This window comes from Sminthopsis crassicaudata, chromosome 1 (genome assembly GCF_048593235.1).
Source record: "Sminthopsis crassicaudata isolate SCR6 chromosome 1, ASM4859323v1, whole genome shotgun sequence".
NCBI lineage: Eukaryota > Metazoa > Chordata > Mammalia > Dasyuromorphia > Dasyuridae > Sminthopsis > Sminthopsis crassicaudata.
Window position 1 is genome coordinate 143,254,315 of NC_133617.1, and position 14,718 is coordinate 143,269,032.

Consider the following 14,718-nt stretch of genomic DNA (forward strand, 5'->3'; position numbering starts at 1 on the left):
TGAATCTTCAGGCCCAGTGGGAAAGAGATTATTTCAGCACATCATTTATTTATTGAAAAGGACAAGGAAGAAGCACTGTGTTCCTGACAGCTGTATTTGTATAGGGTTAAGTGTATGTGACAGGCAGAGTCACTTGTTTATTTCCCAATAACTACAGCCAGAAGAGAAATGGAAATGCCTTACTCCTTTTTTTCCCCCACAGGGAATCTGCTTTTGTTTATTGTTTATTTACAAGTCTATACCCTATTCTTAAAATACAGTGCCCTTCTATGGGAGCAGAATCTCAACTGTATTGCTGTGCAGAGGTAGTCTGAGGCAGTAATACAGTCCAGTATATGTGTTCATGTCAAGGAATGGTGAGGAAAGGAAAGGCACTGAGGGAAGCTGAAGGTATCCAGGCTTGTAGGGGTTAATGAACCCCAGGCATGGCTTACAGCCTAAATCCCCTGCACCTGGGTGTCTATTATTTCTTTTCCACTCCTGCCAGATCACTGATCTCTCTGCTGCATCCCACACATCTTGGGCTTTGCTTCTTCAGTGATAGGCGAGGGGGTTGCATTGGCGGGAGTGGCAGCTGAGCAGACTGGATCTGCCTGACCTACATTTCCCCACTGCAGGAATGAGCTCAAAGCTTTACTGCTCCTTCCAGGTATCCTAAGGCATGTGGGCCTGTGACACATGCAGACTGGTCACTGGCTTCCCTTACCCAGGATATCCACCAGCCTTCCTTCCTCTTATTTCTCTCTGTTATTTCTCCATTTATTTTCCTTTGTCTATGACTGAAATTGGTTCCTCAGTCTTCACTGTCCAGGATCATTAGTCACCTTTTCACCTCGATCCATCCTCCATTTATTTCTTTCCCTCAAGACAGAGAGACAAGAAAAAGTTTTGGTCCTGAAGGAAACTACTTACCTAATTTAAGTTAGAACTTGAAATATTCAGCTCTTTTGAAACTCCTGAGAATGGGCCATTTCTTGTTCATCATTGTACCCTACTCTGTAACTATTGAAGTAGGTACTAGATGGGTGTTATTGTCTGATGAGGGAAAAAAAACGGGAGAAATTTCATTGTGCAGAAAGGAGCTCAAAAAGATTATCATAATAACTGAACTTGATAAATGATTTAAAGGTTTTAGAATGCTTTATGTAACCAGCCTCATTTGGGACTCCTAACAACCCTCTGAGTTAAATGGTATTATTTTCATTTTATAGATGAAGAAACTGAGGTCTACAGATGTCAAATAATATGATTAGTATCCTTCTCTTATTAAATGTCTGAGGCAGAGTTCAAAACTAGGTTTTCCTCCCATCTTCTACCACTTTCTCTTCCATGCTCTGATATTTACTGATACCTGGCTTTTCATTGAACACACTAATTCTTTGGTTTTCCTTTCTACTTGCTAGACTTCCAATTTCCTCTGGATCACTGTTCTTGAGAATATATTGTTCTTCTCATTGCTACACTCAGACTCTCCCTTTTGCTACCCAGTACCTTTCCTCCTTTGACATAAATGCAGTCCAAATCCAGGATATCATTCCTCCTTTCCCATTGAATTCAATATTTGACTTAGTGTTTTACTCCACCTCAATTGCTGCCTTCATGCCAAGGAATTTCAACATATATATTGGTGATTCCTCAAATCATCTATCTATTTAGTCCTTATGATGTATTCTTCTACTTCACTACAACCACACTGAGACATGGTGTAGTGGATAAACCTCTAGACTTAGATTCCAGAACATGTAAATTCAAATCTTGCATTTGACCCTGGACAAGGGTCACTTAAATTTGGTCTGCCTCAGTTTCCTTATTTGTAAGATAGACATTCTAGTTAGCCTGGTTTCCATGGTTTGGCATGCTAGTTAGCTCAGTTTCTGTGGCTTAGCACTCTAGATCTCTTGTTTTCCTTGGCATGGCTTTCTAAATAGCCTGGTTTCCGTGGATTAGTGTGCTAGTTAGTCCGATTTCTGTATCTTGGTGTGCTAGTTAGTCTAGTTTCTGTGGTTTGGCATGCATGGATTGGTGCGCTAGATAACCTGGTTTCTGTGGCTTAGTGTGTTAGTTAGCCCATAGATAACCAGGTTTCCATGGAGTGGCTTCCTAGATAGCCCAGTTTCTGTGGTTTGGATTTCTGTGGGGTGGCTTTATAGTTAGCCAGGTTTCCACAGCTTGGCATGCTAATTAGCCCAGTTTCTGTGGCTTGGTGTGCTAGTTAGTCTAGTTTCTGTGGTGTGGCTTTATAGTTAGCTAGGTTTCCACAGGTTGGCATGCTAGTTTCTGTGGCTTGGTGTGCTAGTTAGCTTGATTTCTGTGGCTTGGACTTCTCATTAACTAATCAAAATAATCTTGCAGCTGCCTCCAAAGGTAGTTATGAGGATGAAATTAGATATTATTATTATTAAAGTGTTTTGTAATTCACAAAGTACTATATGAATTCTAGCTATTATTGTCATATCCTTTATCTTACCATCACTCAACAAGTATTTTACTTTTATGTTCAAGAACTCTGGATTTCTTTTGTATGAATATTATCTTTTGCCTCCCATATCTCCCTTACCTCCCTGTGCTCTACTCCTTCAAAATCTACCCTCTTTATGAGATTTAGTCCCTCCATTTGTCAGTATTATTACATGGCATTGCTCCTATACTGGCTGGACTCTCCTTCCTTCCCAATCTCACACAATTCTTCTCTACTATTCTCCAGCGCCTTGTTCCTTTGTCCTACTTCCAGTTATGCCTTGCCAACCCCAATCCTTGATTATTTTTCCCACCTGCCTCCTCCACTTCTATTCATGTGTTGCTGAATAGAACTGGAAAAAAATCACAGATCAAGCAAACCATATTTATACATTTAGACTAGTTAATCTCAATTGGGCCCTCACTAGAGTAGCAAGGCAATCCTACTGTTCCTCCGTAACTGATTCCATATCCCAATCACCAACAGTGGCTTTTCCGAATCTTATTTTTCTTTCCTCAAGAATCCCATGATTGCCTCCTCCTTACTGACAAAAATTAGATCATTTGTTGAGAAGTTTGTTGACCTTCTCTCACAGCCCTCTGATGTTATCTTCTACTATCTTCTTCATTGCAGTTTCTGAACATGCCAGTTTCTAAGGTCAAACTTTCTACCTCTACTTTTGATTTCATCCCTTCCTGTCTTCTTTAGTAGGTTGCCTGCACTATCACCCCCACTGTCTATCTAATCTTAAATCGCTCCCTAGATACTAGTCATTTTCTTTTTGCCTACATATATGTGTCTATCACCCTTAAAAAACCCCAACACACATTAGATCCTTCTCTGCTGTTAACCTTTTGCACTATAGCTTTCCTCCTTAGCTAAACTCCTTGGAAAAATTTTCAACTTCATCTCCTTCTAGTCTTTCTTTGTAATCTGGCTACTCTCTCCATTCAATAGAAAAAAGTCACTCCTGAATCCACAAATCTAATGTCTTTTTCTTAATCCTCATCTTTCTTGACCTCTTGACAGTGTTGGCCATCTTCTCCTTCTGGATACTTTCTCCCCTTTGGGTTTTTGTGATAACAATCTTGGTTTCCTTCCTATCTGTTGAGCAAATTTTTCCTGGTTTCTTTTTGCTAGATCTTCATCTATATCATTGTGGGCTTCCTCTAAGACTTGCTCTTTGACCCTATTCTTTTTTCTCTCTAGATTTTTCATGCTACTCTCATCAGTTCCCATAAGTTTAATTATCATTATTATGAAAATGATTCCCAAATATATTTATCTAGCTCTAATTTCTCTCTGGAGCTTCATTCCTGTATCACAAACATTTTGAATTGTATGCTCAGTAGAAATTCATATCTAACATGGACAAAACAGAACTCATTGCCTTTACACACACACACACACACACACACACACACACACACACACACACACACACCACCTCCTCCAAATCCATCCCCTCTTTAAACTTCCCTATTCCTTTTGTCTGAACTATTGGAATAGCCTTCTAATCAGCTTCCCGCTCCAGTCTCTTCCCATTCCAATCAGATTTTGATGACTGAGAATCAGTGTTAATAGCAATTATTTTCTGTTCAGGCAGGAAACTTTAATAGTCTTCCTTTCTTAGATTGATATTTTTGTGATGATAAATTAGGTCATCTTTTGTCTCAATTCTTATTTAGTCATCAGTTTTTGAAAAGGCATTGCCTCAGTGAAACAGAGGCCTGGGAAATGACCTTGATTTAAAAGCCAAGGTTATCTATTGCATCTCTTGCGGTTTTTCTTATCACTTGACTTCAATGATTGGAAACCAGAGTAAGGCTGAGGACTTTGCCTCATTTCAATTTAATTAATGTACAAGTTAAGCCATCTCTCTTGAGGTCACTTATCTTTTTGGAAAACTAAGGATCACCACCACCAACAATAGCATAGATCTGATTATGTCACTCTTCTATTCAGCAAATTCTATTGGTTTCATATGCCTAGAGTCAGGTATAACCTCCTTTGGCATCTAAAGCTCTTAATAACTTATCCTATCTTTCCAAACTCTTTACAGATTACTTTCTTTCATCTATATTGGATGATTTGCTGCTCCTCACATGGGAGGTTCCAGCTCTATTATCCAGGCTCTTGTACAAGTTATTTCTCATACTTAGTTATTTCTTCTAACTCCTATCTCTTGGAATTCTTGGCTTCATGAATTTCATGAGTCATGAAACTTCTCTTTCCCCCATTTCTAGTCTTTATCTTTCTGAGATTACACCACCTCTCTTCTGTATTTATCTTGCATTGCCAGGTTTATTTTTGTTTTCTTCCCCATTAGAATATAAGCTCCTTGAGGGCAGGGATTGTTTTTTTTTTTTTTTTTTCCTACTTCTCTTACAGTGTCTATTGCATAGCAAGCATTTAGTAAATGCTTTTTAATTGATTGATTGCTGAGTTCAAATAGTATTCCTCTATTACCATAGTGTCAGAATCTAATCATTAGAAGGAATGCTTCACCTCTCGTGGCCTCAGTTTTCTTATCTGTAAAATGAAAAGACTGGATGAGATAATGTCCTCTCCAACTCTAAATGTTATCTTATCTCATTAAAAAAAAGCCATCTGCAATTGTTGTTTTCACTTCCTCACCTCCCACTCACTCCTCAGCCCCTTGTAATCTGGATTCTGACATCACCACTCAACAGAAACTGCTCTTTCCAAGGTTATCAACCACTTCTCAATTGCTAAATTAAATGGCATTTTCTTAGTTTTTATCATTCATGACCTCTCTCCAGCATTTAATACTATTGGCTATCACTTCTCCCAGAAAACTCTTTCATCCCTGAGCTTTCAAGATGCCATTCTCTTCTGATTCTCCTTCCTATATGCCATTTCCTTCTGTCTTCTTTGCTGGAAAATCTCTTTTCTTCCCATCTCTCTCTTCTCTTTATTTCTGACTGTCTCTGATCTGTGTTCATTGATCACCAACATGTGGATGACTCCCAGATCTATAACACTCAGCCTCAGGTCTCTCTCCTCAATTCCAATTCAATTGACTGTTGGGCATCTCTTCCCCTGGAAGTCCCTCCACCCTCTCAAGCAGCAGATGCAAATCAGAGCTCATCTTCCCTGCAAAACTCACCCCCTTTTTCTGTTAAGTGTACTATTTTGATTAGAATATAAACTCAAAGGAAATTAAGTCAGGTCTCTGGTGACTTACAGAAATTCACTGTAAGTTTTAAATAAGCTTTTGGGAACACAGAAACAGTAACAAACAGTTACTATGTAGATTTGATTATTGTGTAGAATACCCAGAGAAAAAGATTGTGTATCTGCAAGACAGACCTAGATTCAGAACTTAGTGTCATCCTCAACTCTCCTTCTTTCTCTCTCTCCTCCTCTCCCTACCCCTCCATTCATTCAATTGGCCACTGTCTCATTCTACCTACACAGTATCTGTTCCTTTGTCTCCACTTCCATGACCTCCATCTGAGTTCAGGTCCTTCACACCTCTTACTGGGACCATTGCAATAACTTCCTATCCAATATCCCTTCTTCAATCTTTATCTTTTCCATTCCATAGGAGAGGCAATGTATTGGATTAGAAAGCATGATGGAACTGGACTCCAGGGACCTGGATTCTGATTCTTGCTTTGTCATTTACTCTCTGTGTGATCTTAGGCAAATCACTTACACACTGTTTGTATCAGTTTCCCCAACTACAAAATGGAGATAATAATAGCACCAATCTCACAGGATTGTGGGGAAGATTAAATGAAATAAGAGCTCATTTTATAGATGAGGAAACCGAGGCAAATAGAGATGAGTGACTTACCCAGGGTCACACAACTAATGTCTGAGGCCATATTTGAACTCAGAAAGATGAGTCTTCTTGATTCCAGGCCCCACACTCTATCCACTTAGCTGCTCTATCATTCCACATCCTAAATTCATATATTGTGGATCTTCAGGCAAAATGATGATGATAATAATAATAATAAACTTTTATTTAACCTTTTAAAATTTGCAAAACACTTATGACTACAAATACTTATGAAGTTCTTCCATTAAACCATAAACTGTGACATTTCCTAAACTCTAAGAATATAATTGGAAAGAAAGTGGCTACCCTCAAGAAGCTTACATTCTAATAGGAAAAGAAAGATATGAAAAGGAACTGAAAGAGTTAGGGAAGTACCTGTGCTTATGGGATTGATTTCTGGAAGGACCATCAGCAAGGCCAGGAGGGAGATGAAGAATGACCAATTTGAGATCTTCCACAAAATGGAAGTCTCAGAAGGAACTTACCAGTAAGAGAAGGAAGCTAGTATGGCAGAGAAATATTCGAACTGAGCAGTCTCCAGGAGCTGATGGAAGTTCCAGCATAAAAAAGTTAGCTGTGGCATGGAGGCAAAATATAGAGAAGCAGAAGCAGAGCCAGGAAAGGGAATCTTACATGTATTGACTCATTTATTTTGTTGTGAGGGCAAAAACACTGTGAATATTGTTAAATCAAATTGCATGTTTGATTTTAATATTAAACCGGTTTTACTGATGAGAATACTGAGACCAGGAGAAGATAAGTTGATTGATGCAAGTTATAAGAATAATATTTAAGGCAGAATCTTAAGTCAGATCTTCCTGACTAGGATATCAATGCTTACTCAATTACAACATCTGTTTGGAACTAATCGATCTCCCATTAAGAATGTAGAAATCCTAAATTAGGACAGGGAAAGTTGTGTTGTTTTTCTCTATTAGAGTGTAAGTTCCTTGAAGGTAGGAATTGTCTTCCTTAGTTTTTTAATAGTACTTTATTTTTTTTTTATAATTTTATTTTCCCCATGTTTTTAAAATTGAATTTCAAATTCTCTTCCACCCTCCCCTCATTGAGAAGACAATTTGATATAGTTTATACATATGTAGTCATGTAAAACATGTTTCCATAATAGTCATAGTGTGAGAGAAAACATCAACCAAATAAAAAACCAAGAAAAATACAGTTTAAAAAATATGTTCCAATAAGTATTCAGACTCCATCATTTTTTTCTCATGGGATGTATAGCTTTTTTTCACCATAAAATCCTTCAGAGTTGTTTTGAATCATTGTATTGCTGAGAATAAATAAGTTACTCATAGTTGATCATCTTATAATATTGTTCTTGCTGTGTATAATGTTCTCCTGGTTATATTTACTTCTCTTTACATCAGTTCATGTAATTCCAAGCTTTCCAGGAGTATCTAACTCATTTTTTTCTTTTTTAAAAAGCAGAAAAAAAGCAGAGTAAGAAATTGAATCTTAAACTAATATACATTTCCCATCTAAAAAAATAAACAATTTGTCAATGTTTAAACAGATTGACTCATATATTAAATTTTCAGTTAAATTCAGGTTTGGTTGATAGAAAGTCCTGAAAAATCTACAAGTTCATTGAATGTAAACTTTTTCTCATTCAAAATTATAGATAAATTTTCTGGACATGACATTTTTGGTCATAGGTCTAATTCTTTTGATTGTTGGTAGATATGATTCCCCTGGATCTGTGATCTTTTATTGTAGCTGCTGACAAGTCTTGTACAATTCTAATTGTGGCTTCAGTATTTTTAAAATTTTTTTTCTTGTTTCTTGCAAAATTTTCTCTTTGATTTGAGGGTTTTGAAATTTGGAAATAATATTCTGGTACATTTTCCACAAAGAATCTCTTTGAGGTGATGATTTGTAAATTTTTTCTATTTCTAATTTCCCCCCCCCCCCCCATGTTATATCACTCCAGGACAATTTTCTTGGATTATTTCATGCATTATTGTTTTGGTTACAACTTTCTGAGAGTACAATTATTTTTATATTTTTTCTTCTTGATCTGTTCTCTAGATCTGTCTTTTTCTTATGCTTCACATTCTGTTCTATTTTATGATCCTTTATAATCTGTTCTTGTTATTTCTTGGTCTTTCATAACTTCATTGGCTTTCCCTTACCCAATTCTAATTTTCAAAGAATTATTTTCATCTTTGAGTCACTTTTTTTTCTTTTGGTTAACTTTTCTAATTGGTTAACTTTTTTTTTCACGATCTTATTTTTCTTGGATGGTTTTTATTTTTAATTTTTTTAGCTTTTTCTCAATGTCTTTCATTTGATTTTTTTTTTCTGAGGCAAGTAGGGTTACTTGCCCAAGGTCACACAGTTAGGGAGTGTTAAGTGTCTGAGGTCAGATTTGAACTCAGGTCCTCCTGACTTCAGGGCTGGTGCTCTATCCACTGCTTTACCTAGCTGCCCCTTTCATTTGATTTTTAAATTCTTTTTTGAGTTCTATAAATTCTTCTGTGCAGGGAGCTATTTCACAATACTCTTTGGGGTAGAAGCTTTTTTTAACTAAAGTATTTTTTTCTGAAGATGATCACAGGTCTTACAGGTCTTCACTGTTCCCATAATATGTTTCAATGGTGCCATTCATTTTTATTTAAATAAGAGGTATTAATGTAAGGGTGGAGAGATGGTGCCTCAAGTTTCCCTTTAACTCTCCTCTGAGTAGGAACCTTAAACCAAAAGCTCTACCCTCCTTCAAATGCCTACAGCCAACAGCATCCCTACCCTGCTGCTTCTGCATTCACAAGGTGATTGCTGATTCCTTCTCAGCCAGGGTCATCTCAGCATCACAGATTGGCCCAATCAATTCAGGTTCCCTCAGTCTTCCTGGATTCAGACCTCAACTAGACAAACAGTCTGGAAGATGAAAGTCTGCAGAGGTTCCAGTCATACCTAGCTGGCCCAAGGGGGTCCCACTTGATGTTTCTGTACAGCTATTCTGGAGTTGCTTGAACTTCAGCTTGGTTAATCCCTCAGGTCGGTCTTCTGATCTTTTCAGTTGTATTGGGAGGATCCCTGTTCTGTCCAAAGTCTTCTTGATTTTTCATCAATCTTGTGTGTCCTTAGGTGCAAATTTGTTCTATTTGTGGAGGAAATTGGGACAGCTTGAAATTTATCAACTTACTCCATCTTTCTAAGTCCTCCCTTGCTCATCATTTCCTATAGCACAATAGCATTCCATCATAATTATATACAACAAATTGTTCATTCTTTTATTGATAGGCATCCTCTAAATTTCTAATTCCTTGTCCCCAGAAAAGAGCTATTCTAAATATTTGGGCATAGTTCCAAATTGTAAAGGGCTAGAACTGAGCAAATGCACTTGGATAATGGAGCACGTGAGACTAATCGCCAATTGGACAATTCTCTATTAATATAGTTGAAGGATGACCCTCCCCAACTAATTCAGTGCTGGCTGGATCAGTGGGTATGGACAAAGAAGGGGAAGTGACATGAGTGGGTGGAGTAGGAGGAGGAAATTGAGAGATTCTCCTGGCAGTGGAGAGAGAGGAAGGAGGTGTGGAAATTGCTAGATCTAATCCGCAAAAGACCTAGAAAAAAGAGTTTTGCTTATCCTGACTCCGGCTGATTCTAAGAGACCCAACACAAAATTACTCTTTATAATGGTTGAATTAGTTCATAACTCCACCAACAGTGTATTAGTGTCTCATCTCCTCCAAAACTTGTCATCTTTATTGCCCAATTGGGCTACATATATATATATATATATATATATATATATATATATATAGCTAATCTAATATATGTGAAGTTATTACTCAGAATTGTTTTAATTTGCATCTCTCTAATCAATAGTTATTTAGAGCACCTTTTCATATGGCTATAGATAACTTTTTCTCTAATTTTATTTTTAAATTTTTTTTCTTATTTAATAGTTTTTTTTTTTGTTTTTTCCCCATTTACTTATAAAGACAGCTTTCAACATTCACTTTTATAAGATTTTGAGCTCCGAATTTTTTCTCCCTTCCTTGCTTTCCAAGACAGCAAGCAATATGATATAGATTATACATGTGCAACCATATTTAACATATGGAACATATGTTAACATAAGGAAAAATCAGAACAAAAGGGAGGAAACCACTAGAAAGAAAGAAAAAAACAATAAAAATGAGAATAGTATGCTTCAATCTGCAATTAGATTCTATCATAGTTTTTTCTCTGGATATGGATAGCATTTTCCATCATGAGTCTTTTGAAATTGTCTTATTATTGTATAGTTGAGAAGAATTCAACAATAAGTATCTCCTAAACTTATTTATTTATTTAAAATTTGTTTTGACTAAGTGAAAGAGGAGATTCTTTGTCTCAACTGCTACCTAACCTTAATCATCAGTCAAACTGAATCCTGTTGAAGACCTTAGCTTAAAAAGGCCAAGGACTGCAGGGCCATCTCCAGTTGTCCTGATTTACATCTAACTACTGGATTTAGATAGCTCTGGAGAAGAAAGTGAGGCAACTGATCTTGCACAGGTCTCCCTCACTTAAATTCAATTCACTTGCATGTCATGACATCACTTCCCTGATGTTATGTCATCTTCAAGAGCAAAGGACAAACAATAACAATCAAAGGTGATCATAGCACAATGTTGGTGTCACTGTATAGTATTCCCCTGGTTCTGCTCAGCATAAATTCATGCTAGTATTTTCAAGGTTTTTCTGATGTCCACTTGCTCATCATTTCTTATAGCACAATAGTATTCTATTACATTCATATACCACAATTTCTTTAGCAAACTGATGGACATCCCTTCAATTTCCAATTCCTTGCCACCACAAGAAGAGCTGCTATAAATATTTTAAAGTATGGGTCCTTTTCCATTTTTTAATGATTTTTTTTTGAGATACAGACCTAGTAGTGGTGTTGCTGAATTAAAGGGAATGCACAGTTTAATGGCCCGTTGGGCATAGTTCCAAATTGCTCTCCAGAATGTTTGGATCAATTTACAGATCCACCAACAATACATTGATGTTCTGATTTTCCCACATGTTCTCCAACATTTTTCTGTAATATTACCCAATCTGATAGGTGTGAGGTGGTACCTTTTAATTTGCATTTCTCTAATTAATAGTGATTTAGATTGTATTTTCATATGATTATAGATAGATTTGATTTCTTTGTCTAAAAACTGCCTGTTCATATCTTCTGACTGTTTATTAATTGGGGAGTGACTTGTGTTCTTATAAATTTGACTCTATTCTCATAAATAGCTTTGATTTCATATTTTTGATCATTTGTAAATGGGGAATGGTTCTTATTTTTATAAATTTAATCCATTTCCCCATATATTTGAATGATGAAACCTTTTTCAGAAAAACTTGCTTTAAAATTTTTTCACAGCTATGATAGCTAGCTGTATTTCCCTCTTGTCTATTCTCTTTCTGCTTTCACCCTGTCCTTCCTCAAAAGTGTTTTGCTACTTAATGCTGCCTTCTCCCAATCCACCTTGCCTTCTATGAGCACCCCTCCTTCTCTGATACCCTTTCCCTCTTATTTTTCTGTAGGGTAAGATATATTTCTATCCCCATTGAAAGTATATGTCATTAAAAAAAAAGTGTATGTTATTCTTCCTTTGAGTCAAATTCAATGAAAGGTTCAATTATTTTCCATCACCTCCTTCAGATTCCCCCTCACTGTGAAAGTTCTTTCTTGCCTTTTTTATGTGAGATAATTTACCCTATTCTACTTCTCCCATTTCCTTTCTCCTAGAGGATTCCCTTTCTCACTTCCTAACTTTATTTTTTTGAGATAGCATTCCATTTTATCAATTCACTCCTGTGTCTTCTGTTTATATACATTCCTTCTAATTACTAATACAGAGACAGTTCTTATGAATTACTATAAATATCATCTTTCCATGTAGAAATGTAGAGTTTAACCTGGTGGCCCTTCTGATTTACCTTTCTTGTTTATCTTTTATGCTTTTCTTGAGTCTTGTATTATTAAATAAAAATCTCTATTCAGCTTTAGTCTTTTAATCAGTAATGCTTGACAGTACTCTATTTCATTGAATATCTTTTTTTCTACTGAAAAATTATACATTTTGCTGGGGAGGTGATTGCTGATTATAATCCTAACTTCTTTGTCCTGCATATTCCAAATCCTCTAAAATTTTTATGTGGAAGCTTCTAAATCTTTTGTTACCTTGACTGTGGCTCCACAGTACTTGAATTTCTTTTTGGCCATTTGCAATACTTTTCCCTTGACTTATAAGCTCTAAAATTTGGCTATAATACTCCTGGAAATTTTCATTTTGAGATCTCTTTCAGGATGTGATTGGTGGATTCTTTCAATTTCTTCTTTACCTTTTTTTTTTTTTTATCATGGCTTTTAGGAAATACAATAATTTAAAAATCATCTCTCAGATCTATTTTCTGGTTGTTTTTCTAATGAGAGATTTCATATTGTCTTCTCTTTTTTCACTTGGCCAATTGTGCTTTGCAAGGCAATATTCTCCTTATTGGATTTTTGTACTTTTTTATCATTTGGCCTAATTTTTTTTAAAGGTGTTATTTTCTATAGGATTTTCTGTGCTTCCTTTAAGAAAATGTCAACTCTTTTTTCATGATTTTTTTTCATCACTCTCATTTCTCTTTCCATTTTTTTCTACATCTACCATTTGATCTTAAAATCTTTTTAATCTCTTCCATGGTTTGAAAGCAATTTTATTTTCTTCTGAGGCTTTGGATGTAGGAGTTTTGACTTTGTTGTTTTCTTCTAAATGTATGTTTTGATATTCCTTGTTACCATAGTAACTTTCTTAGTCAGAATTTTTTCTATTTGCTCTTTTTTCAGACTACATCTTGATTTCTTATTGTTTACTAAAGACTTTGCTTCCAGGTAAAGAGCACGCCATCTCAAGCTTCAAGGGTTTTGTGCACCTGTTTTCAGAGATACTTCTAGAGACCTATAAGTTTTCAGTTATTCCAAGGTATGATCTAAGGAGAGGCATGTTTGCTGCTCTTCTGGGCAGTGCTCTGTTCTGTGAGTGATTACAAGCATTCTTTTAAATCTTGGAACTATGATAAGAATCCCCACTCCACTGGCACCAAGCTCTGCTATGCTGTGTTTCTCTTTATTTTGGGACTGTCTCTCAGGAGTTCAACACAGATCTGAATATAGGCAAAGCAACAGAGTCTTGCTCTCAGTGACAGCAAAGAGCCTCCTGAATTTAGCTTCTGACCAGTTGTTTAATCCCTTTACATCATAGGTTGAGAATTCTGAAAGCAGAAGTTGCTACTGCTGATTCAATCACTCACAAGTCTTACTCTTGGTTTGCCAGTGCCAGAGCTGATGCTGGAACTGGCACAGCCTGCACTAGACTGTGCTCCACTTTTACCCCAACAGAGCAGACCTTTCCTGATGATCTTCTAAGTTGTTTTGAACTGGAAAATTGTTTCACCCCATTCTTTGTGGATTCTGCCCCTCCAGATTTTGTTTTAGAGCATTATTTGAAAGTCTTTGGGGGATTTGAGGGAAGAGCTCTGGGGAGGACCTGTCTTTTCTCTATTATCTTCATTCTGGCTTGTTTTCCTTCCTTAAATTCATGTAACCAGTTAGCTTAATGTCTGGCACATAGTAAACAATAAAGCCTTATCTACCTATCTGCTTATCTATATTATTGTTCAGTTGTTTTCAGGTGGGTCTCTTTGTGACCCATCTAGGATTTTCTTGGCAAAGATAATAGAATGGTATGCCATTTCCTTCATTTCACAGATAGGAAACTGAAGAAAACAAGTTTAAGTGACTTGCCTAGAGTCAGACAGCGAGTAAATGTCTAGAGCTAGATTTGAATTCAGTCCTCCTGACTCTAGACCCAGTGCTCTATCCACTGTGCCATCTAGCATTTATTGAATTATCTATTTACCTATTTATCTATTTACAATCTGTTACTAGCTAAGCACTCTGTGTGGATGTGACTTCAAAGACCATATCACAAGTAATAACTCTCCTTGTAGCAGTACTGGTACCAGGATGGGTACGCTTAAAACTATCCCTTTGCTACTGAGCTTTTATTTGCTCCTTTGCTTTATGGATTTGGAGTTAATCTGTAAATGTGCTTGGAAAGAACCTTCTTTGTCCTTAGTTTGTCTCCCCCATAAGGTTTTCCTACAGGCCCAAATCTTTAAAGGTTTTGAGGCAGGATGTGCAGGAATAAGCCTGTCAGAGATGCTGCAGAAGAAAGAGAAGAGAGGCGGGGTGTTCCCCACAAGTGAGAAAACTCCAATTCACGCTCTTCCCCCAAGCCAAGAACATGACGCTAATTTTTCATTCCTCTGCTTCAATAGGACCCAGGCATCTGAAGCTAAACATAGGAATCGAGGAATGTAAATAATGATGTGTTTTTCTTAATTTAGAGAAGTTTCAATTAAATCTTGCTAAAATGAA